We start from the raw sequence: 23,303 nt of genomic DNA, 5'->3' as shown, positions 1-23,303 counted from the left end.
TAATTTACTATTTTACAATTTTACTAAGGTCTTATTTGGAACTCAAAAAATATTGAGACAAGAAAGGGAAAATATCAGAGAATTCTCATTTTTCATGTTTGGTTATCAAGAAAAATGAGAAAGAAAATAGAAAACGTATCAAATTTATAAACAAAAATTTAATTTTACACATCATTAATATTTAATTTTTCATATATTTTAGTCATATTAAAAAAAAAACTTTTATTTTTAATAATATTTAATAAAGAAAAAAAATTATAAGGAAAAATGAGTTTACTCATTATTTTCCTTTCCTTTCTTTTCTCTACGTATCTTTATGCAAATAGACTCTAAAGATTTAAATAAAAAATATTATTAAACAATTACATTCACGTGCAATCAAGTATTTATTTTTGTAAGTTAGGAATGAATAAAATATGATTAGGTCAAACTATAGTAAAAGTTAATTATATTTCTTCAGTATTGTGTTACTTTTTGACATCACATGATTTATATGTAATTATTTAGATATATATAAATGTTGTTCTTCGAAACAAATTATGAGTGACTAAAGTGCAATTTTTTTAATAGCAGCAAAATAAATTTGGACTAAATATGTGTATATAAATGTAATTTATCTTCTTAATTATAATATAACAAAAATTGCTACCCACTCGTTAAAAAAATATAAAAAGATATCATTATTCTTGTCTTTGTTAAGCTAAAATGGAAACAAAGCCTTGATGAGTTGTGGAGAGCTAGCTTTGATGTCCTGAAGTGTCGGTACTCATGCTATTGAATCCCATTAACACCTTCCTTTACTATCCATCCCCATCAAACTATATAATGGAGATGTTCGTGCGTGGATATATGTGATGTGTATGTGAGTGTGAGAATAATTGTGTTGAAGGTGTGTGTGTGTGTGTGTGTGTGTGTGTGAGAGAGAGAGAGAGAGAGAGAGAGGGGAATGAGAAGGGATGAGTTGAGTTGAGCGGTGCCTCCTCCTCCTCTTGTATTTTCTCCCAGATTACAAAGAAATTCGATATACTCCATGGATGTAGGTCAAATTAGACTGAACCACGTTAAATCTGGTGTCCCTATTTTGCTTATTTATTTTAATTGTTGTGTGATTATTGTTCCTAAATCCCTAACAAGTGGTATTAGATGTATGATTAATTAATTAATTAATTATTAATTGAATAATATAATATAATAATATAGTAATATAATATAATATAATATTATTTTTATATATATATATATATATATATATATATATATAAATTATCCTTCCTGAAGGAGGAAGGAATGAATTTGATTTAAATCTGAGAGTCCCCTATTCTCACCAACACTCTCTCTCTCTCTCTCTCTCTCTCTCTCTCTCTCTCTCTCTCTCTCTCTGTTTAAAATTTTTCTCCATTCATAAGGCCAATCGAAAAACAAACACCACCACGGGTTCCTAACTTCGATCCTCGTCATTTTAATCAAAGCAGATTCGTGATTTGGAGATCCTAAGGATCACTCCAAAGTTAGGGTAAGGAAGATGAATAATATCAATTGTTTTTAAAATTTAATCAATTATTGGGAGTATGTGGGCTTAGGAATATTAATATGGTTATCATTACGGGGTTGAGCTGATTAAACTAAGGTATATGAATACGGGGTTTTGTGCGAACGCTGCAGGTACTGTTTTAGGATTCCTGCAGGCATTTCTCCAAAAATCAGGTAAGGGGATGGATTTTGTCAGGTATTTTTAGAAAATTAACCAATTAAAATGCAGTATTTAATTACAGAAATTATATGTATGATTTTTTGAATAATTAGGTATATGGAAATGATGTTTATAAATTAATGTGTACTTTTGGAAAATTAGGTGTTTGAGTTGAGTAAACCCTAGAAATCGATTTAATATTATTTTTCAGCAAAATATGTTTGTCCCAGGCAGATAGAATATTATAGAGTAATACTCACTTGTGTGACATGAGTATGAATATTTCATAGTATATATATAAGCAAGCCAGATTATTTTATGAATATAAGAACAAATATGGTTTGATAATGATTTTCAGAAAATGTTATAAACATTGCAGAAAGTATGATATTGTTCAATATAATGTGACAATTTAGCCGGCCCAGTACCGTAATAGTTCAACCGGCTTAGTGTCGTGATAGTTCAGCCAACCCAATGTCGTGACAGTTTAGCTAGCCTAGTTTCGTGACAGTTTAGCCGGCTTTATGTCTTGATCAATTATTCTATAAGAGTTTATTCATAAATTATAATATGACAGTTTATTCAGAAATTATGATATAATAGTTTTTATGCAGAAATATGGAAATGAGATATGTTACGGTTATATTATGTATTATATGGTAACAAAACCCTAATGGATTAGTTTAAATTCAAAGCACGGTACCGTAACTATTATTTCATATTAGTGTCACCACACGTCTCAGATAGAGTGTTGGTGTATGGTAGACAATTGGGCCATTGAAGAATAGTATATCTCTTCTGGCAGTCCAGACCAGGTTGGGGTGGCCAATCATGCTTATAGACGAGTTAGTTTTGGCTTAATGTGGTAGGCCAGCCATTGGTAAGTCCAACCTACGGGCTGCATAATCCAATCATGTGGGGGTAATACATGATATCAGTTAACTATCCATCTAGGGAAAAATTTCAGTATTATACAGATATAGCAGATGATTTATATATATATATATAGAAATCTACTATGCCAAAGTAAGTTTATGTTGAAAAATATGATTTTACCAGTCTCATATAAGTGCGAGTAAAGATTTACATGATTTATTAGTTACAGTTAATTATGGTACAGTTAATTATTTACAAGATATGTTTATAACACACTAAAACTCATGTTGCCACACATTGATGATAATTTATCTCATCCTACGGAGAGGTGTCTCACCCAAGAATTTAAACATTTCAAGAAACCCAGATGTTAACTTTGGTGCAATCCCAAGAGGGGGGGTGAATTGGGTATTTAAAAATTATCACCTAGGTTAAACCAGATAAGCAGTATTACTTAACCTAGGGTCTGTCTATGCAAATGTAAATCTAATCATTTACAATATAACATACACGTGCAGTAAGTAAATTGCGGAAATGTAAAGAACATGCACGATATGTTATCGGGGTTCGACCAACTGTGCCTACGTCCCCGCCTCTAGCTCGCAAGCAGGAGGATTCCATTAACAGCTCACTTAAGGGTGGAGCGGCACCGTTTACAACCAGGTCAAATTAATACAGGGCTGACCTCAACCTTAACCAGGTCAATTAGCGGGGCTGACCTCAACCTACACGCCTTAACAGGACGACTCACCTAGCTTTCCTAACCGGGTTTAAGCCAATTCGGGACTATTCCAGGGCTAGTCTCCCTCTTCAGGCCCGTGCCTGGAAATACAATCAAAGTGTATAAAATTTGTACACGGAAATATGTTTCTAATAAAGCAGATGTGTGCACCAATATAGCTCAATCAATAAAGCAAGCATGAATGATATGTAGATATGCTCAGTGCTCTAATGTGTGCTAAACACTCAATCAAGTATGATAATCAATCAAGATCTAGAGTGTGTATCTAAGCAAGATTTGAAACTCAATATTCGAATATCACAAAATCATATTAGGTTTTCAAATATGCTAAGCAAGATAGATCAGACAAACTCAATATGATATTTCAATTTCTAAAGCACAATGGAGTTGTTTGAAAGATTAACTTTTCACAAAAGGATTTTTGCACACAAAATCTAGGTTTAGGTATCTTGACACAAAAATACAAGAACCACAACCCTCAAAGTCTTCCCACACAAGATTTATCAAATGAAATCCGTGGAAGAACTTTAGGCTATACTCTCAAATAAAATCAATCAACCTTTATACTAAAAGAAAGTATTAGCTAGAAAGATTACGCACTATAGCCTTATAGAAATACTCACAATGCTTGGAGAAATAAAGATTGAAGAGTATGTGAGTGTTTGCAAGAAGTTTTTGGCTAATATAAGGTTTTAAAAGTTGAGAGAGTTTTGCCCTAATCAAGTTTGCTAATCCTAGCTAATAATGATAAATGAATGGGTATATATGGGCAAGGAGGTATTTTTGACCGTTGGGGACCTATTGGGCATTATTAAGAAAGTTTTAAATCATTTTAAAATAATTAACCCTATTTAAAATATATTTATCCACGGTAAAAATCAGGGTAACCCGAGAGGTCTGGTCGACCAAAAATGTTTCGGTCGACCAGGACTCAATTGGCTTGGTCGACCAGGGAACTTTTGAACTGAAAGGCTCGGTCGACCGGAGAGGGCGATTTGCCAATTTTCCGAGTTTCGGTCGACCAGGACATTTTGAACTACTTGGCTCGGTCGACCAAACCGCTGAAAATTCTTCCGAGGACCCTTCGGTCGACCAGGTAGTTGTAGTACAAAGGTTGTCGGTCGACCAGATGGTCAAATGTTGACTCAGGAGGGTTTCGGTCGACCAGGGCCTTTTGAACTACAAGTTTCGGTCGACCGGATAGTTAAAATGTTGACCAAAAGTAGTTTCGGTCGACCGTAGTGAAGTCTCGATCGATCGGGGCTCAAATCAGCGAGTTTCGGTCAACCATAGTGAAGGCTCGGTCGACCGGGAGGTCAAAATATTGACTCCCAGGTGGTTCGGTCGACTGAGGACAAATGAACTATAAGGGCTCGGTCGACCGGCCTCTACTTTTCTGCACAGATACTCTTCAGTGTTTTGGCCATAACTTTTCCTATACAACTCTAAATTGGATGTTCTTGATACCAATAGAAAGGTAAGAGAAAATCTCACAACTTTAATGTTGAACACATTTTAAGATAATGACTTTTAGCTTGAGAAAAATGTCCATCAATGAGATGGAAGAAACATGAAGGGAGTTTTTCTCTTACGAACACATTTCAGTTTTTTGGACATAACATTTTCTGTGCAACTCCAATTTGGATGTTCTTGGTATCAAACCCAAGCTATGGTAAAATACCACAATTTTCATGTTGAACATGGTTTGATATGAGATCCAATCGAGTGAGAAAATTTCTCATTTCTAACATTTGGTCGATTGGCCGGTTGACCGACCCCTTTGAAAAAATTAGTGTTTGCCTTCTTTTAACTTTAAAACCATTTAAAAACCTTTGTATAAGTTAGGCATTTTATGACAAAAGTTTTTCATGTTATTTGGAGGTCCTATGGTCAATCTAAGGTCAATTTGAGCATACCTACTTATCATGCATGATGCAAATTATTACAAGCCATATGAGTGCACAGTCCATAATAAAATTACATCCCAAAATGAAGAAACTGAAAAATAAATACAAATGTAGCACAAGATTCTTCATTCATCGGCACGAACACCGCACGCCATCATAATAAGTCTTTTAGTCCCGAAGCGCGCACAAGGTGATCCTGCATACAATTCTCAGTACAACCATTAGTACCAAGAGTATTTGTCATAATCAAAACTGGGTGTGACCAATCAAGTCAACACCAGACAACCGTGTGGAGCGAGCTCCACGGTAGAGGAAGCCTTGGTACTATAGTATCAGGGTAAGTGCTTTGAGTTGGGGAATATGTTTTGTGTAAACCCTAGGATATTTTATGGATTTTTGAGGACATATATGTATATTTATGGAGACAGTAGAACTTTGGTATTGTATGTGAGGTTCAGGTACATTATGTTTTCCATTGCATGAATAGTATTTATTTAAGAATAAGTATACCCCCAGTACCCCACTTTGGGTCCGAGTTGACATTGTAGTTATTATTATTATTGGTATCGACGCATATTTTTAGCAAAATTCACAGGGTCATTACAGTTTGATACGAGAACAAATTTATCTTATAAATATATATATGTATTGAAAAGGAAGGTGTACTCCCAAAAGGGGTAGAATTGGGATTATTAAAAAATTTCTTTATAACCTCTTTTATTAATTCTTTCTCAATTCTTTTTAATTTCAGCAACCACACATGTATAGTTGATTTGAATTTTAATCACAAGTTCAGTTGAGAATTAATTCAGTTATAAATCTTTATGAATGAGAATACTAGATTGAAAACTTCGTAAGTTTTTTAAGACTTCTTCTAGCACCGTTGACCTTATAGGTCATACCCGATTTTGATAATAACAAATATTCAAGTACTTAATGTCTATCAAGTTTGTGTGCAAGTTCATATGAGCAAATCCCTTGATGGCATATGAAGACTGCAAGTCTAAAGACCCAGAAGAAATTTTTTATTTATTAATTAGGGTCTGTAATAGTAAATAGGAAGTGGTCTGTAATAATCAATGCATTACATGCATGATAAGTTTTGGTAAGCTCAAAAGGACCTAAATTGACCTTAGAACCTTCATGCCTACATTAAAATATGCCTTATTAAATTAAATTCAATCATCATATGAATAAGGATAATCTTATAAAGGAACTAGGACCGAAATGCTTGAAAAAGGCATGTTCGATCGATTGAACTGTAATGCATAGAAGCATTCGGTCGACCGAACCTTCACCAGGTCAACATTTTGACCCTTCGATTGACCGAATAAAAAATGAGCTATAATGTTCTGGTCGACCGAACCGACACGTGGAGTGTTCCCAACTGCCTGGTCGACCGAACTTTCAATTTGGTCAACCGAGCTCACTCTGGTCGACCGAACCTCGAAGGTTCAGGAATTGCCTTATCAATGACCAGCAGCCGAACACTTAGTTCAAATTTTACCTAGTCGACCAAACTGAGCACTTCGGTCGACCAAACACTCAAGACGGTCGACTGATGCTCTCGGGTTGTCGAAATTTACCGAGGTTAAAAACGTTGTTATTATTATTAACCTCACTTAAACTTTTGAAAAAATGACATATATGTCCCCAACGGTTATAATTTTCACATTTTTAATATATAGGGGCTCATTTGTAAAAATTAGTAAGAGATTAGCAAAAAATCCTCTCAAACTTAAAAAACCTATTTTGCCAAATACCATCCTAAATACTCTCCTTGTCACGACCTGCTCATTTTCCACATTTTTTTTTTTTTGAATAATATCATCTTAAACTCAATACCACACATCTCACATTCCAGCTCAGCAAGTCATAATCCACCTAGACTCGTGGGTACCAAGGATACATCAGAACATACGGCAGAAGCCTAAGCAGTAGAAAATGTAGAATCATATACGTACCATCATATCATACATCACAATGTACCAGAGTTACTACAATCACTGTACTTCCATATATACATCCCAAAAATGAAATATAGGGACAATTTGCACAAAACCATACTATCCCTGCCAAAAACTTACCCTTCAAAAAGGGCAGATAAACGACACTATGTCAGTGGGGCTTTTCCCGCTCTCTTATCTGGGACTCCTGAAAAATTTGTAAAGTTTAGGTGTGAGACACCTCTCAGTAATTGAAATAAACTAATACTAGTGTGTGGCAACATGAGTATTCTGTGTTCAACATATTTCATACATAACATGTTCAGTACTGTTTATCAAATTTGGGAAAACATACATATACCATCAAAACATGGCAGAATATACTGCATTTTTCATAATCATATTTCATCTCATATAATAATAATAACATAAAACATTCCTGGTAGGTTAGTTGGCTATTGTCATGTATTACCCCCACATGACTGGGTTGTGTGGCTCGAAGGCAGAACCTGACAATGGTTGGCCAACCACTGCCAAGTCAAACAGTAGTCTGTAGGTCCGATGGGTCTGCCAGACCTGGTCAGTAGACCAGGGGCGATCATCACACTTGTTATAAACCACATCGACCATCCAATCTTACACGACTCCGTACAACGGTGTTAATACAAATATCATGATCACGAAGACCATGGACACATAGCAACGGTACTGTGCAAGTGCTAGCTTAGACCAAACTAACCAGGTTCTGATATCATATACATATACTAAAATCATGATACATGGATATCTCATATCATTAATTTTCACATTAACCATATCATTTTGCACATATACATATATTATGAAAATCATCGGCCCGTACGCCGGTATTACATATTTTATCATAGCTTGGCCCGTACATCGACAAATCATAGCACAGCCCGCACGTTGGAAAATCACATCCACATAGCACAGCCCGTACGCCGACAAATCATATCCACATAGCAAGGCCCATACGCCGACAAATCATATCCACACAACACGACCTGTACCCCGGAAAATCATATCCACATAGCATGGCCCGTACGTCGGCAAATCATATCCACATAGCACGGCCCGTACGCCGGGAAATCATATAAAAATCTCGGCCCGTAGGCCAGTTTTCCATTATAAAAATCCATATCATTCACATTTCTAGAAACAATATCTCATACATTTTATACTTATGCCACACAAACGGATTTTCACATATTCAATCATACGATCAATTTCATAGTATTTTGCAAATATAAAACATATATATATATATTTATATATATACATTTTCCGCAAATCAGATGCTAAATATATATACATACATTTTCTCAAAACAAAACTAGCTTAGTTTATCTACTTACCTGACTACTGCAAAGCTCCTAAGAAAATCTTCCCCGCACCCGTAGGGTTCCTAACTCAACACCCTGAAAATGAAAAACCACAGTATTAAACTTCAATATTTCTACGTGCATAACATTTCTTATAACTACCGTTAAGTCAAATTCGGTTTAAAAAGTCTTACCTCAACTTAGGGATGATTCCCAATATTCCAAATTCAACACCCCTGGAAATGGAAATTCCCAGTATTAAAGTTCAGTATTTTTATGCGTATATCACTTTATTCAACTGTTAAAAATCCAAATATTGAGTATAAAGTCTTACCCTGGATTTGGGATGAAATCCAACTTCGTTTTCCTGACCGTTTGCTCCGGTAGTTTTGTAGAGAATTTCGCCAGGAGCGTCGTGGTGGCTTCGGTTTGTTGATCCGGCGTAAAACTGGTCTGGAATCGAAGAGAGAGAGAGAACAATGAGGCTTCCCAGGGATGCTTGTACAATTATATATATTAATATTATAATAACTTACTAATTGAAGCAAAGCTTTTTGGAGAAACTTGTACAACTTTATATATATATATATATATATATATATATATATTAATATTATAATAATTTACTAATTGAAGCAAAACTTCTTGGAGAAACTTGTACAACTTTTTATATATTACATATATATATATATATATATATATCATAATAACTTACTTATATATATATATATATATATTTTCCTTATCGTACTATTCATTTTACTTGTTAATTTAATTAATTTATTTCATTTTATTATTATTATTATTATTATTATTATTATTATTTATTTAATTTTATTTTTCCCGGTTACTACACTCCTACTTTATTTTCTTTGATCATCCAAGCTTAGAGAAAGTGTTTAGAATATTAGTGCTTCATTCTAAATAGCCCTATATTCTCATTGAAATTTTTATTGTTTGATTTTTGTATTGAGAGTTTGGCTAAGGTTCTTCCCATAGATTTAACTTGATAAATCTAATGTTGTGAAAACTCATTAGCTTGAAGATCTTTGCATTGTCATTGCAAGATTCCTTAAGTAATAATTTTAGTGTGGAAAATATTTTACAAAGCTTGATTTCAAACAACTCACACAATTAAGAAAATATTTTTGAGTTCGTTTGAATATTATTGCTAGCATCTTTGAAACACTAATCTGATATTGAGATTTGATATACTTTGCTTTCAAAGATTAGCTTGCTTGTACACTCTTGTGCATATTTGAGATCATCGTTGTATTGAGTGTAGATTGCATATACACACCACTGAGCTTATTGTTCTTACATGTTTGGTGTGCATTGATTTGTGATTGTGCTTAATGGTACATATCAGCTTGTGTAAGAAGCATTTCCGTGTACGTAAATTTTATATTCGTTGTATTCCAGGCATGAGCCTAAAGAGGGAGATTAGCATTGTTGAATAGTTCTGGATTGGCTTAGACTCGGTTAGGAAAGTTAGGTGCACCATCTTGGTAAGGTGTAGGTTGAGGTCAACCCCACTAATTGACCTAATTGTAACCGGTGCTGCTCCACCCGTTAAGTGAGTATTAGTGGAATCTTTAGGCTTGTGAACTAGAGGTAAGGACGTAGGCACAATTGGCCGAGCCCCGATAACATATCATGTGTGCACTTTACTTTTTCGTAATTTATTTTCTGCATGTGTATGTTATTTTATGAATGTTGCGCATGATTTAATTTTCGCATATTATCTGCGCATTTGGATTTATGTGTATATAGAAAGACCCTATGTATCTTCATTCTGGTCGGTTGGATTGTCATTTTGTAACGCCTCGACCCTCTACGTGGGCCCAGAGTGCTACTAATCCATTCATTTACCTGATAATCTACATTCTAATATCGTGTGCGCAGCGGAAAACATAATTATAATCTTCCAACAAATATAATACTAGAGTTTTCTAAATCTATCTACACACCATAATAAACCATGCATCCACCTGTATTCTCATATATACACATATCTTCCAAAAATATTCAGTATTCACATCACCAGTATGCTTCACAACCATTCATAAACTCTAGAAGACTTAAAACATAACACATAAAATATTTACATTTCCAAAAACATCATTAAAATGTTTATACCCCGTTTTTTTTCTTATATCTCCCAAAAATGCTATAAAACCTTGAGCTCTTTAAGTTCGATATCGAGGAAATCCTAAAAAAGATACATTCATATTCGGGTTAGACACCTCTCAGTAAGGTAAGAAATAATATATTAAAACTGCGTGTGACTAACATGAGTTTATATAACAATATAATATTTAACATTTGAAAATCGTTAACATAATTTCTGAAATCATTCTCTGAATCTAATCAATCACATGCAAAATATTTAATCCACGAGATTACCCAAGGATAAGGGTAATTACCCGCTCATACAAGTAACACCCCTCTGCTCTGATACATTTGGAAACCCAAAGGTCACTACTGAAGCATATAAGGGCACTCACCTTATTCAGTAAGCCCTCTAGTGTTAGATTGATTTCATACTCACACAGTTCAAACAAAAGTTTACTAGCGAAGGCCCCAAGAATAGGAAAATCTATCCACCTATACAAGTAGGTTCCCTCTGCCCTAGTACGTTATGCAGCTACTGTCACATATAAAGTTACTAGAGCACTCGCCTTTCTCAGCAAACCCTCAGGCGAAGAGTACGCCCCGCCCAATCGTAACATGTTCTACGAGCATAGATACTTTCAATATGATAATACATTACTCTTTTTGTCATTATTCCACCATTCACAACTATTCATGTTCATAACTTAAACATTACATTGCATTTCACTTTAAGTGACTCTTTCCCATTTTACATTATTCACATTTCACATTTCATTTTCGTTTCATTCATTTCAATTTTCATTTCATTTCATTACATACTCAACATCTTTTAATTGTTTTACCCAATATCTTTCAACTGTTTTACCCAACATTTTTCAACTGTTTTACCCAACATTTTTCAGTTGTTTTACCCAGCATCTTTCAATTTTTTTACGTAACATCTTTCAACTGTTTTACATGGTTGCATTAACATATACAAACAGCATAGTTCATATCATATTTCATTCTCAGTGCATTACTCACTTAGCCTGTATCCCATATATTTAACGTATATTTGCACAAAACTTACATTTACTCATACCACACAATTTAACAATAAAATTCATACATTATCTGTAAAATAAGTCAACCTACATTTAACATTCATATACTCAAAATATATCTTTCTTATCTTACATAATTATCCTAAAAATATCTTTCACTTTTATCAGTTCATTTTCGCATATACGTACCTAATAAACAGTCATAAGCTTGGAAAAACATAATTTAAACGGTTGACAGTTTAAACTCATACCGAGACATATATACATATATATAACACAATTCATTTTCCATTAAATTCATAAAAATTCAGGTTTAATATATATTTTTCCTCTTACCTGGTTTCTTGAACTACGCAAACAGGGACCCCGAAAAATATTTGCGGTGCTCACCCGAGCCCTTAATCAAAAATCCTAATTTCATTAAATTAACCTTAAATAAAATATTATTTTAATATTTCCTAGAGTCATAAATTCCAAATAAATAGTTATACCCTCAAATATAACAAATTCACTTAATTTCTCAAATTCCACTCTCGCTTTGGAGTGAGGCCTAGAAAACACCAATTGAAAATTTATTCACGTCAAAATGATGACGATTGCGACTAAGACCTCGTAGTGGTACCTGATTGTCGATTTAACGACAGATTTAAAGAGAAATTGAGAAATTAGGGAAAAGTTGTCTTACCCCAAGAATGGTGTCTACGCCGCTCCCACGACAAATCCGCTCTAGTAAAAATGTCGGTAGCGGAGTTAGAAACCCAATGGTACCTTTCGTTTTTCAATCAACCGATCCGCCAAAAAATTGAGAAGAAAGAGACGGAAATGGAGGAGTGGACGGACTGAGAGAGATGCAGAAAGGTGTTGAAAAAGATGGATTGAATTTCAAATTGAAATCCAATACATCCTATTACATTTAATATATATTATTATATTATTAAATCATATATATATATATATATTTATTCCAAATTTTTTTTTACTATTCCTTTTTTTATTTATTTAATTAAATAATTTAATAATTAATTAATTAATTAATTAATTAATAATTACTCTTAGTTTTTTATACTATTTCTTTTTACTTGTTTATTTAATTCATTAATTTAATAATATTTAACTACTTAATTGATTAATATTTTTAATTTATTTATTTTTTTAAAAAATTTTTTTGGGTTATTATACATTTGGAGCTGTGTAACTTTGGTTTCGCGGTATGGACAACAACCCATTATAGTAGCAACCTTGATGGCTGAGGCTTGAGGTATGTGATTGGCCACTTTGATTCTATTAGATGCTCATGGAATTGCATTTTGCATGAATGGATCATATTTGTTCTATGCTCTAGTTTTATCCTTCCATGACTCTGAATGAATGGTGAAGAGTTGTGAAGACCCGAAAAAGTAAAAAAAAAAAAAAAAAGATTAATTATTAATTAATTAAATATCATTAAATTGAATTAATTAAATTAAGTAATATGATTCTCTTATATAGCATAATTTTCAAGGTGTTACGAGATTGGTTATAGCTTTTATGACTAATATAAGGACGTACATAAGTGCAATGAATTCCATTATTTCTTCCTTGGCGCAGCATGTCTTTAAAAAATGTTCTTATGGGATGCATGTAATTGGATATTTTGATGAGGGCTAATTGTAAACAAATTTAAATTTGCTCTTACAGTGCTATTAACTTCTAGTATTCTCAATTGCTTGACTTGCCTGTTGTTATAAATCACTCCAAAAGCATGTGTTGTCGTGTTCTTTTTTTTTGCTCTAACATGTTTTGTCGGTCTCCAAACCTGGCTGTTTTGGGGCTATCGTACGCTGTAAATTAGGGTTGTTTTGCAGCTGTTGTGCGTTGTAAATCAGAGTTATTTTGGGGCTGCTGTATTGGGGTTTTTCTCAGGGTCTCTTGAGGTAAATTATTTTAGGTGTCTTAGCAGGTTTATTGTAGAAAATTTTTTTGAAATATCTCAAAAAAAATTTATAAAGGTTGGACAAATTATGGGATACTTCTAAAAACTCTTTGGTTTCCAATTTTCTAATTCTTTTTCAATTTCTTTGCTCAAGTGTGTCATTGTGATTTTAAAAAGGACAATGAGATATTTTAGACCTCACATGCATTAGCTTTGAGAGGGATATATTTAACAAGATCTCCTCATTTGAAGGTCTTATTAGACATTCCTAAATCGCATTGAGATTTTAAATCTCCTTTTAATTTTGTTCATTTATTTAGTTATTTATTTATTTATTTATTTTAAATGTGTTAATTAAAGGTTATTAAATTTAATTTGGGGATAATTTGTAATTAATTATATACCGTTCATAGAACGGGTGTCTAGGGGTGCAAATACCTTCTCCTCGCACAACAAAACTCCCGATCCCAATACTGGTATAAGTAGACTAAGACTATTAGTTCATTGACTTGAGTTTTGTCTAGTGATCAATTAAATGAGTAGTAATTAAGTATTCTAACCGTACTAAGGAAAAATAGGTTAGTGACGACTCCAAATTCAAAATTTTCAAAAATCATATTTTATTCCCTTGCGTCCCGGGGAGCCCCGCTTTCGAGACATAGCGACATGTTTCTTCACCTTCAAAAATTCTCTATTTATAAGTCTGTTCTTGATTACTAACTTAAATTTGATTGATTAATCCAATTTAAATTATTCAATGATTCTTAATTAACTAATTAGTTTTCAATTTTGAATTTTCTAACTAAAATTCATATATATGTGTATGGGTGCAAGCACGGAAAATTCGGCCTTTTTATTTCTATTTTATAGGATTTTTCTTAAGTTTATTATTTTGGATTGACATAAATATTTTCTTTTAATTAGGAAAACAAAAAATTAAAAATTAAAAATTAAAATAATTTTGGTGCATGGACACAGAGTCTACAACAAATCAAAAACAGCACCATTTCCATGCATTAGGATTTTAAGAAACACGTCAGGATGTTGAAGTTATAATTATGAGTTGAAGTAACTTAAATTCGGAAAGACTTTAAATTTAAATTTATTCCCTAAACCCCTCCGCAATATCTTTCGCTGCTCAAGCCGCTGCCTTAGTTCGGATGCTCTGCTCATTCCAAAAGAAATTGGTTGGATCCACCGCAGTCTTCACCTTCACGAATCTATCAAAATTCCCCATGAAATATTTCTTCCCATGCATAACCCCTTCCACGTAGCTCCTGTTCCCATGGTGATTCACTCCAATGTCCAGGTCTCTGTAGTTCAGAAATGCCCCCCTCGGATTCTTCCACACATATGGAGTCATGAACTCGTTCAGACTCCTAATCCCTTCCAAGTTCTTCTTCGCCGCCGCATCTCCGGCTTCTTTCCATGTCACAGCCGCATCTCCGGCTTCTTCGCCGTCGCCGGGATCTCGCTCATCCTTCCGCCGCAAGGATTGAGCACCAACCCGATTTTCCCCAATTCGATCATCTTCTTCCACAATGCTTCCAATCCCGCCTTGGGAATCGGCTTCTGCAAGTAATCAGATTTTCTCTTCAAGAATGAGGTGGAGCCCGGGATCCGGTTCAGCAGGACATCCACCGGACTACCGGAGTGCTCCCATTATCGAAGTTTGCCCAGTACATCGCCGGAAATTCCTTGCCCACAATCCCCAAAAGCCTCTGGGAGTTACCGAGAAACTCTCCGATAACCGATGCTCTAATCGTCGTCCACCCTTTCCTCGTTGTCGGCTGTACGAGAACCCTCATGAACAGATCGTTATCAATCTTGTCGGCAACATTTTGCCCCTGGTAAACAACATCGGTTACGTTCTGTTCCGAAGTCCTTTCCACTCGGAAATAGGTAACGATTTGTGGGACTGGAACTTCAAGTTATACGACGTTACCACTCCGAAACTAGCAGCTCCTCCTCCACTAATCGCCCAAAAAAGATCTTCCCCCATTCCCTCTGTCCAAAATTCTTCCATTGACATTGACAATCTGCGCATCCAGTAAATTGTCCACCGACAACCCGTACTTCCTCAGCAAATTTCCGTATCCGCCGCCGGTGATATGCCGCCGACGCACATCGAGGGGTGAATCCCCGCCGGAAAGGCGTGAACCTTACTGCTCTGCCCAATGGTGTGGTAGAGCTCGCCGATGGTTGCGCCCGCCTGAACCCAAGCGGTTCCGGCTTTGATGTTCACGGTGATCTTGCGAAGATTAAACATGTCGAGGACGATGAACGGGACGTTGGAGACATAAGAGGTGCCTTCGTAGTCGTGACGGCAGCTGCGGATTTTGATCTGAATGCCGATCTTCTTGGCGCAGAGGACGGCGGCCTGGACATGGGATTCCTGCTGAGGGGTTAGGATGAGGACTGGCTTGGGAGTGGCCTGTTGGGAAAAAATATAATATATACGTGCAAATTCTCACAAGTAAATCAACGAATATTGCAAATATTAAATAAAAAAATGAAACACAAAAAAATTAATGTGATTCCCTCAAATGTTAAGGTACGTTCACGGGGCATAGCGGTCAAAATCAACTATCACTAAATATGTTGTAAAAAGTGGATACAAAAGGCATAAGCTTTACAAATACATAAGAGTGTATAAACAAATGTAACAACATGGAAAGCTCTCACCAAATATTCTGAACAAAACTCCCAAAAGAACCAATCAAAATAACACAACTAGAATATCTCAATATGTTATTTATAATACACAATTGAAGTCCAAGAGTGAGGGCAGTAGCTTGCAGCCGTAGCTGCTGGAGAAGAAGACTGGCAGCCATACAGTTATGAGGAGCTGCTGTAGGCAGAAGAAGTGCTGCAGGCGTGAGGAGCTGTGAAGTGTTGCGTGGGAAAATTTGAATGGAGATGAAACCGTGTGGAGTAGCTTGCTGCTGTGTGTGACGGAAATCCAAAATAAATGAGAGACGACTGTGCGTGGCTTTGAAAAAGCAAGGCAGTAGATTTCATGCTTCCTAGAGAAGCCAAAATAATAATAAATAAACATCTTTCCAAAGCATGGGCACCACAAGGAGGGACACCCAACAAATCTCCTCCTTCCAACTTATGGGGATGACTCCACCAATTCGACCAAAACTCAACACTTTACTTGCTTGTCTCTAGACAATGCTTTTGTCATCATATCTGAACCATTATCATCAGTGTGAATTTTTTCAAGTTGCAACACTTTCTTATCCAACACATGTCGAATCCAATGATATCTAACATCAATATGTTTTGACTTTGAATGAAAGATAGAATTCTTACTCAAATGAATTGCACTTTGGCTATCACAATAAAGAATATACCTTTCCTGTTTCATCCTCAACTCTTTCAAGAATCTCTTCAACCAAAACAATTCTTTGCAAGCTTTCGTAATTGCAATAAACTTAGCCTCCATAGTAGATAGAGCAACACATTTCTGTAATTTAAATTGCCATGCCACAGCTCCCCCTGTAAAAGTCATCAAATAACCCAAAATGGATTTTCTAGAATCAACATCACTGGCCATGTCGACATCTGTGAATCCATGGAGTGTAGATTTACCATTTCCAAAGCACAAGCACACCTTTGAAGTGCCTCTAAGGTATCAAAGAATCCATTTTACCGCTAACCAATGCTCCTTTCCTGAATTAAAGAGAAACCGATTAACAACTCCAACAACATAAGCTAAATCTGGTCTTGTGCAAACCATTGCATACATTAAGGAACCAATGGCCGAAGCATAAGAAATTTTCTTCATCTCTTCCTTGTCTTTCTCACTTGTAAGACTTTGTTTTGTACTAAGCTTGAAGTAACTAACAAATGGGTAGCCAACGGGTTTTGCTTTATCCATATTGAACTTCTCAAACACTTTTTCAATGTAACTTTCTTGAGACAACCATATTTGCCATTTTTCACGACCACGAACAATTCTCATGCCAAGAACTTGCTTTGCTAGTCCCAAGTCTTTCATAGCAAAAGACTTGCTCAACTCCAACTTCAACTTGTCAATCTTGGAGAAGTCCTGTCCTACAATGAGCATATCATCAACATAGAGTAAGAGAATAATATAAGTACTATCCGAAAATTTTTTCACAAACACACAATCATCCGAAGAGGTTTTTGAGTAACCATGATCAATCATGAAAGAATCAAATTTCTTGTACCATCTCTGGGGTGCTTGCTTCAACCCATACAAACTTTTCTTTAATTTGCACACTAAATTCTCTTTTCCTTTTTGTTTGAAGCCTTCCGATTGTTCTATGTAAATTTCATTTTCCAAGTCACCATGTAAGAAAGCGGTTTTCACATCTAGTTGTTCAACTTCTAAATTCAAGTATGCTGCCATGCCAAGAACAACCCGAATAGATGACATCTTCACAACCGGTGAGAATATTTCATCAAAGTCAATTCCCTTTTTCTGACCAAAGCCTTTTACCACAATCCTAGCCTTGTACCGAAGATTCTTGCCATTATTTTTCAGCCTAAACACCCATTTGTTTTTCAAAGCTTTCTTTCCAGAAGGAAGTTTAACCAAATCATAAGTGTGATTATCAACTATGGAATTCATTTCCTCTTGCATAGCCTCCATCCATTCAACTTTATTTTCATGGTTCATTGGCTTCTTGATAGCTTTCGGGTTCCCCTTGATCCATTAGAGTAACATAGTCACTTAATGGATATTTAGATGAAGGTCTTGGCTCTCTTGAAGACCTTCTCAATTGAGCTTGCTCTTGAACTTGTTGCTCCCCCTCATTTTCATCTTCAACATCATTAGGAATTTCATCATTGCCAATATCTTCAAGAGGTGGAAGAACATCTTCTAAATTTTCATCATGTGCCAAAGGTGGAGAAGGTAAGTCTAAGTCAACAAAATCATTCCCATTAGATTGTGGTTGCTCAACCGTTCCAAAATCTTCAATTGTTTGATCTTCAAAAAATACAACATCTCGGCTTTTAACAATTTTCTTGTCAACCGGATCCCACAATCTGTATCCAAATTTATCATGCCCATAGCAAAGAAAAACACATTGCATTGTCTTGTCATCAAGTTTGGATCTTTCATCTTTTGGAATGTGAACAAATGCACAACAACCAAACACTTTCAAGTGATCGTAAGTGACATCCTTACCTTTCCAAATTTTTTCAGGAACTTCACCAAGTAAAGGAGTTGAAGGAGACAAATTAATCAAGTCCGCCGCCGTCCTTATTGCTTTACCCCAAAATGATTTTGGAAACTTCGCATAAGAGAGCATACATCTCATTCTTTCCAGTATAGTACGGTTCATCCTTTCAGCAATACCATTTTGTTGAGGGGTTTTCTTGACGATCTTTTGATGTTTAATTCCTTGGCTGTAACAATATGCATAAAATGGGCCAATGTATTCTCCACCATTATTCGAGCGCACACATTTCACCTTCTTTCCAGTCTCCCTTTCAACTTTAACCTGAAAATGCTTAAACACATCTAAGACTTGATTTTTAGTCTTCAAAGTGTAAGCCCAAACTTTTCTTGAACAATCATCAATAAAGGTAACAAAATAAAGTACACCACCATGAGATTTAACTTTCAAAGGACCACATACATCTGAATGTATTAAATTTAAAATATTAGATTTTTTAGTAACAAACTTTGCACGAAAAGGAGTTCTATGTTGCTTACCGGCCAAACAATGAACACAAGCTTTAAAAGAGGTATCTTTCATCCCGGGTAGGAGCTTCTTTTTGAACAAAAAATTGCATTCCTTTTTCACTCATGTGCCCAAGCCGCTTATGCCACAAATCGGTGGAAGAGTGACTTTCAATTGCATTCACAATACCATTACCAATTTTACCTTGCATCATATAAAGTGTACTAGTCTTCTTGCCTTTAGCCACCACCAAATTACCCTTTGTGAGCTTCCATTTCCATCACCAAAATGGTTGTCAAACCCTTCATCATCAAGTTTTCCAGTAGATATCAAATTTAGTTGAATATCGGGTACATGTCTCACATCTTTGAGCACTAACTTACATCCAAGATTTGTTTCCAAACAAACATTTCCAATGCCAACAATTTTTGACAAACCTTTATTTCACATCCGAACAACTCCATAATTTCCTTTGGAATAAGAAGTGAAGAAATCTGCCCGAGAAGTGATATGGAATGATGCACCGAAATCAATAACCTAATCAGTCTCTTGACTTGTCAAATTAATGCAACTTTTATCACAAACAACCATGAGATCACCATCAGATACAACTGAAGTTGTGTCTTCATGCTTTTTCTCAAAATTTTTCTCTTTGTTTTGCTTATTGAATTTCAATTTTCTACACTCTTACTTCATATGCCCCTTTTTATGACAATAGTGGCACTTAATATCTTTTTTCAAAACTGAGCTGGACCGACCTCTTGATTTATCATTACGGTGAGAATATCTACTTTTGCTTCTACCTCTCCCCAAGTTTTCTGTCATAAGTGTCTCTGAATGAGAAGAGTCAACTGATTTTCTTCTAATTTTTTCATTCAACAAGCTGCTAGTTACTTGGTTCATAGTAACAATTCCATCAGAAGTCAAATTACTAACCGTCACAACCAAAGTTTCTCAACATTCCGGCAAAGAGTTAAGAAGCATTAAGGTCTGCAATTCATCATCAAAAACTATTTTCATAGTAGCAAGCTTTTTAATAATATTTTTCATCTCATTCAAATGTTCAGTAATAAGACCACCGTCTTTATATTTCAAATTCACCAATTTTCGGAAAAGAAAAGTTTTATTTGTAGCCAACTTTTCATCATAAAGACCCTCTAATTTTTTCCACAATTCATGTGCCAAAATTTCGGTAGAAACATGATGAAAAACACTATCATCAATCCGTTGTCTAATAACACCAATGGTTTTCCTATTAAACCTATTCCACTCATCATCACTTATGTTTTTAGGCTTTCGGCTATCACCCTCAATAGGCCCATCCAAATCTTTGTAAAATAAAAGATTTTGCATTTTTGTTTTCCAAGTTACCCAATTGCTTCCATTGAAACTAATCATACAGCCAACATTACCATCCATGATTTACACAAATTTAATATGTACAAATAACACAACTCTGATACCACTTGTTAGGAAAAAATATAATATATACGAACAAATTCCCACAAGTAAATCAATGGAGTAATGCAAACAATAAATAAAAAAATGAGACACAAGAAATTTAATGTGATTCCCTCAAATGTTGAGATACGTTCACGGGTCACGGCGGTCCAAATCCACTATCACCATATATGTTGTACAAAGTGGATACAAAAGGCATAAACCTTACAAATACATAAGAGTGTATAAACATATGTAACAAGATAGAAAACTCTCACCAAATATTCTGAACAAAACTTTCAAAAGAGCCATCCAAAATAGCACAACCAGAATATCTCAATATGTTGTTAATAATACACAGTCAAAGTCCAAGAGTGAGGGTAGTAGCTCGCAGCTGCAGCTGTTGGAGAAGAAGACTTGCAGCCCTACAGTTGTGAGGAGCTGCTGTAGGCAGAAGGAGTGCTGCAGGCGTGAGGAGCTGTGAAGTGCTGCGTGGGAAAATTCTGAATGGAGATGAAACCGTGTGGAGCAGCTTGCTGCTGTATGTAAGGGAAATTCAAAATAAATGAGAGACGGCTGTGCATGGCTTTGAAAAAGCAAGGAGTAGATTTCATGCTTCCTGGATAAGCCAAAATAATAATAAATAAACATCTTTCCAAAGCATAGACCCCACAAGGAGGGACACCCAACATGTCCGGCCTGAATCGCCATTGCGAATGTAAGATTTTAGAACTTTGGTGTATGCAGGGTTAGTGTTGGAGTAGACCATGGAGAAGATTTATTTTTACGGGTTGGAAGAATTTTTGGATAGACATTGAAGAAAGGTTTCGTACACAGATGGGCCTGCACATAGGGAACATGGGAAGAGGAGAAAAGAAAGAAGAAGCAGAGAATGGGCTGGGAGATTTGCAGAGCTTAGCGTCTCCATTCTGGGTTGTATTCTCAAAACGTGCATTTGGGAAGCTTTACATATGCATAGAGAAATCAGAAATTGCTTTGGATTCAATGCAAACTTTCATTGGGAGAAAAGAATCTGAAAATTTTCATGGAGAGTAGAAAGATTTTAGCATCATCGAAGCCAATTATGGTATATGGGTAAAGCATGAAATGTTGAGAGGCAGTTGCCATGGTGGTAAACAGTGGTGAAAATATGGAATGTGTATTTTTTAAGTACTAACATGGAGTATTGAATGGGACATGGATTTTCCTGTGAATTGGTTGCCTCAGAATTGAAGAGAAAATTTTGGTATGTTGAGAGGTAGACATTACCATGTGAATATTATTAGTAATTAATGTAAGTCAATATTTTATAAAGAATAATTATTAAAATAAAATATATATTTTTTTTCCTGGAATAGCATTAAATTCAGACAAGGGGTCAACCATTAATAAGTACTTATTTTTAAAGAGCAATTTTCCAAATTCTTTTTTTAGGAAAATAAGAATTTTTTGAAAAAAGTACTTTATTAAAAATATTAGCTATCTAAAAACATGCTTGTAAAAAAAATAATTATCTAAAAACATACTTGTAATAAGTAATCGTAAACTAACTTTAGAAAATACTTTCAGTTTTTTCCCGTTTTATTATTTTTTATAATACTCAATTTAAAAAAAAATTTCTCAATCTAATGCTTACGTAATCTCGCAACTTAATCCTGCGAGATTTACCATACGTCAAAAACTTAATAGTCATGATCAATCAAATCTCATTGTTTGGTCATACGAGATTTACCATGCATCAAAAATCTAATAGTCCTCGTCAATCAAATCTCATAGCAGAAAGCTGTGAGAATATATATATATATATATATATATATATATATATATATATATAAAATTAAATATGCATTTGTTTAATTGTGAGTGAATTTTTTGTCCTTGAATTAATTAAAAATTAATAACTATGATTATAATTATGAGAATACAAATTATCATAAATCAAAAGATGTTCTAGTAAGAATAAAATTAATTCTAATTATTTTTTTATTAATGTATTTTTTAAACTTTTCATTGTTTCTAGAACAACCTACTAGTAAATTTTATTCTGAATTATGAAGTTTGAAAAATGGGAAATTTTTCTCAATTATTTTATTTTTTTTTTCAAAATTTTGAAAAATTTAGGGTATCTTAATTACAACAATAAAAAAAAAAAACATCTAACTGCTTAAAGTAGTTACTGAAAAAAAAAAAAAAAAAGCCCTAAAAACTAGGAAAGCAAATAGATGTATTTTCACCAGGAAAAAATAATTCAAACTTATTGTCAATTTATTTATTTTTAGTACAAGTTCAAAAGGGTTTTTGTCCCTCAAGTTGGAAAGATTATCTTTTCATAACATAGCTTTAGGTTTGGCCTTTTGCTTAATCACAACATTATCTTTAATCTTCCACATTAATTAACATATAAGGTAGTTTTATCAGCTTCAATCTCTTACATTAATTATTAATTAGCGTAGAAGTTAGCTTTGTGTACTTTGCTTCTTAATAAAATAAAGATAAAAAAGTCATTTTTTTCCATTTATGAAAGTTAAAAGTACTTATTTATTAGTTTATAAGTAAATTATTTTCTTTGCAGTATGAAGGAGCAGTAAAAGAGGATGGTAGAGGACCCACGGTGTGGTGCCGAGAT

The 23,303-nt window shown here is 34.6% G+C and overlaps 1 pseudogene; it reads right to left on the bottom strand.

Moving 5' to 3' along the window:
• Positions 1-14,698: 14,698 nt before the first annotated feature.
• Positions 14,699-17,460, bottom strand: LOC131143964 (berberine bridge enzyme-like 21; annotated as a pseudogene).
• Between the last annotated feature and the right edge of the window lie 5,843 nt (positions 17,461-23,303).

This window comes from Malania oleifera, chromosome 12 (genome assembly GCF_029873635.1).
Source record: "Malania oleifera isolate guangnan ecotype guangnan chromosome 12, ASM2987363v1, whole genome shotgun sequence".
Classification (NCBI taxonomy): Eukaryota; Viridiplantae; Streptophyta; class Magnoliopsida; order Santalales; family Ximeniaceae; genus Malania; species Malania oleifera.
The sequence above is the reverse complement of the archived record's forward strand: the minus strand, read 5'-3'. Positions and strand labels throughout refer to the sequence as shown.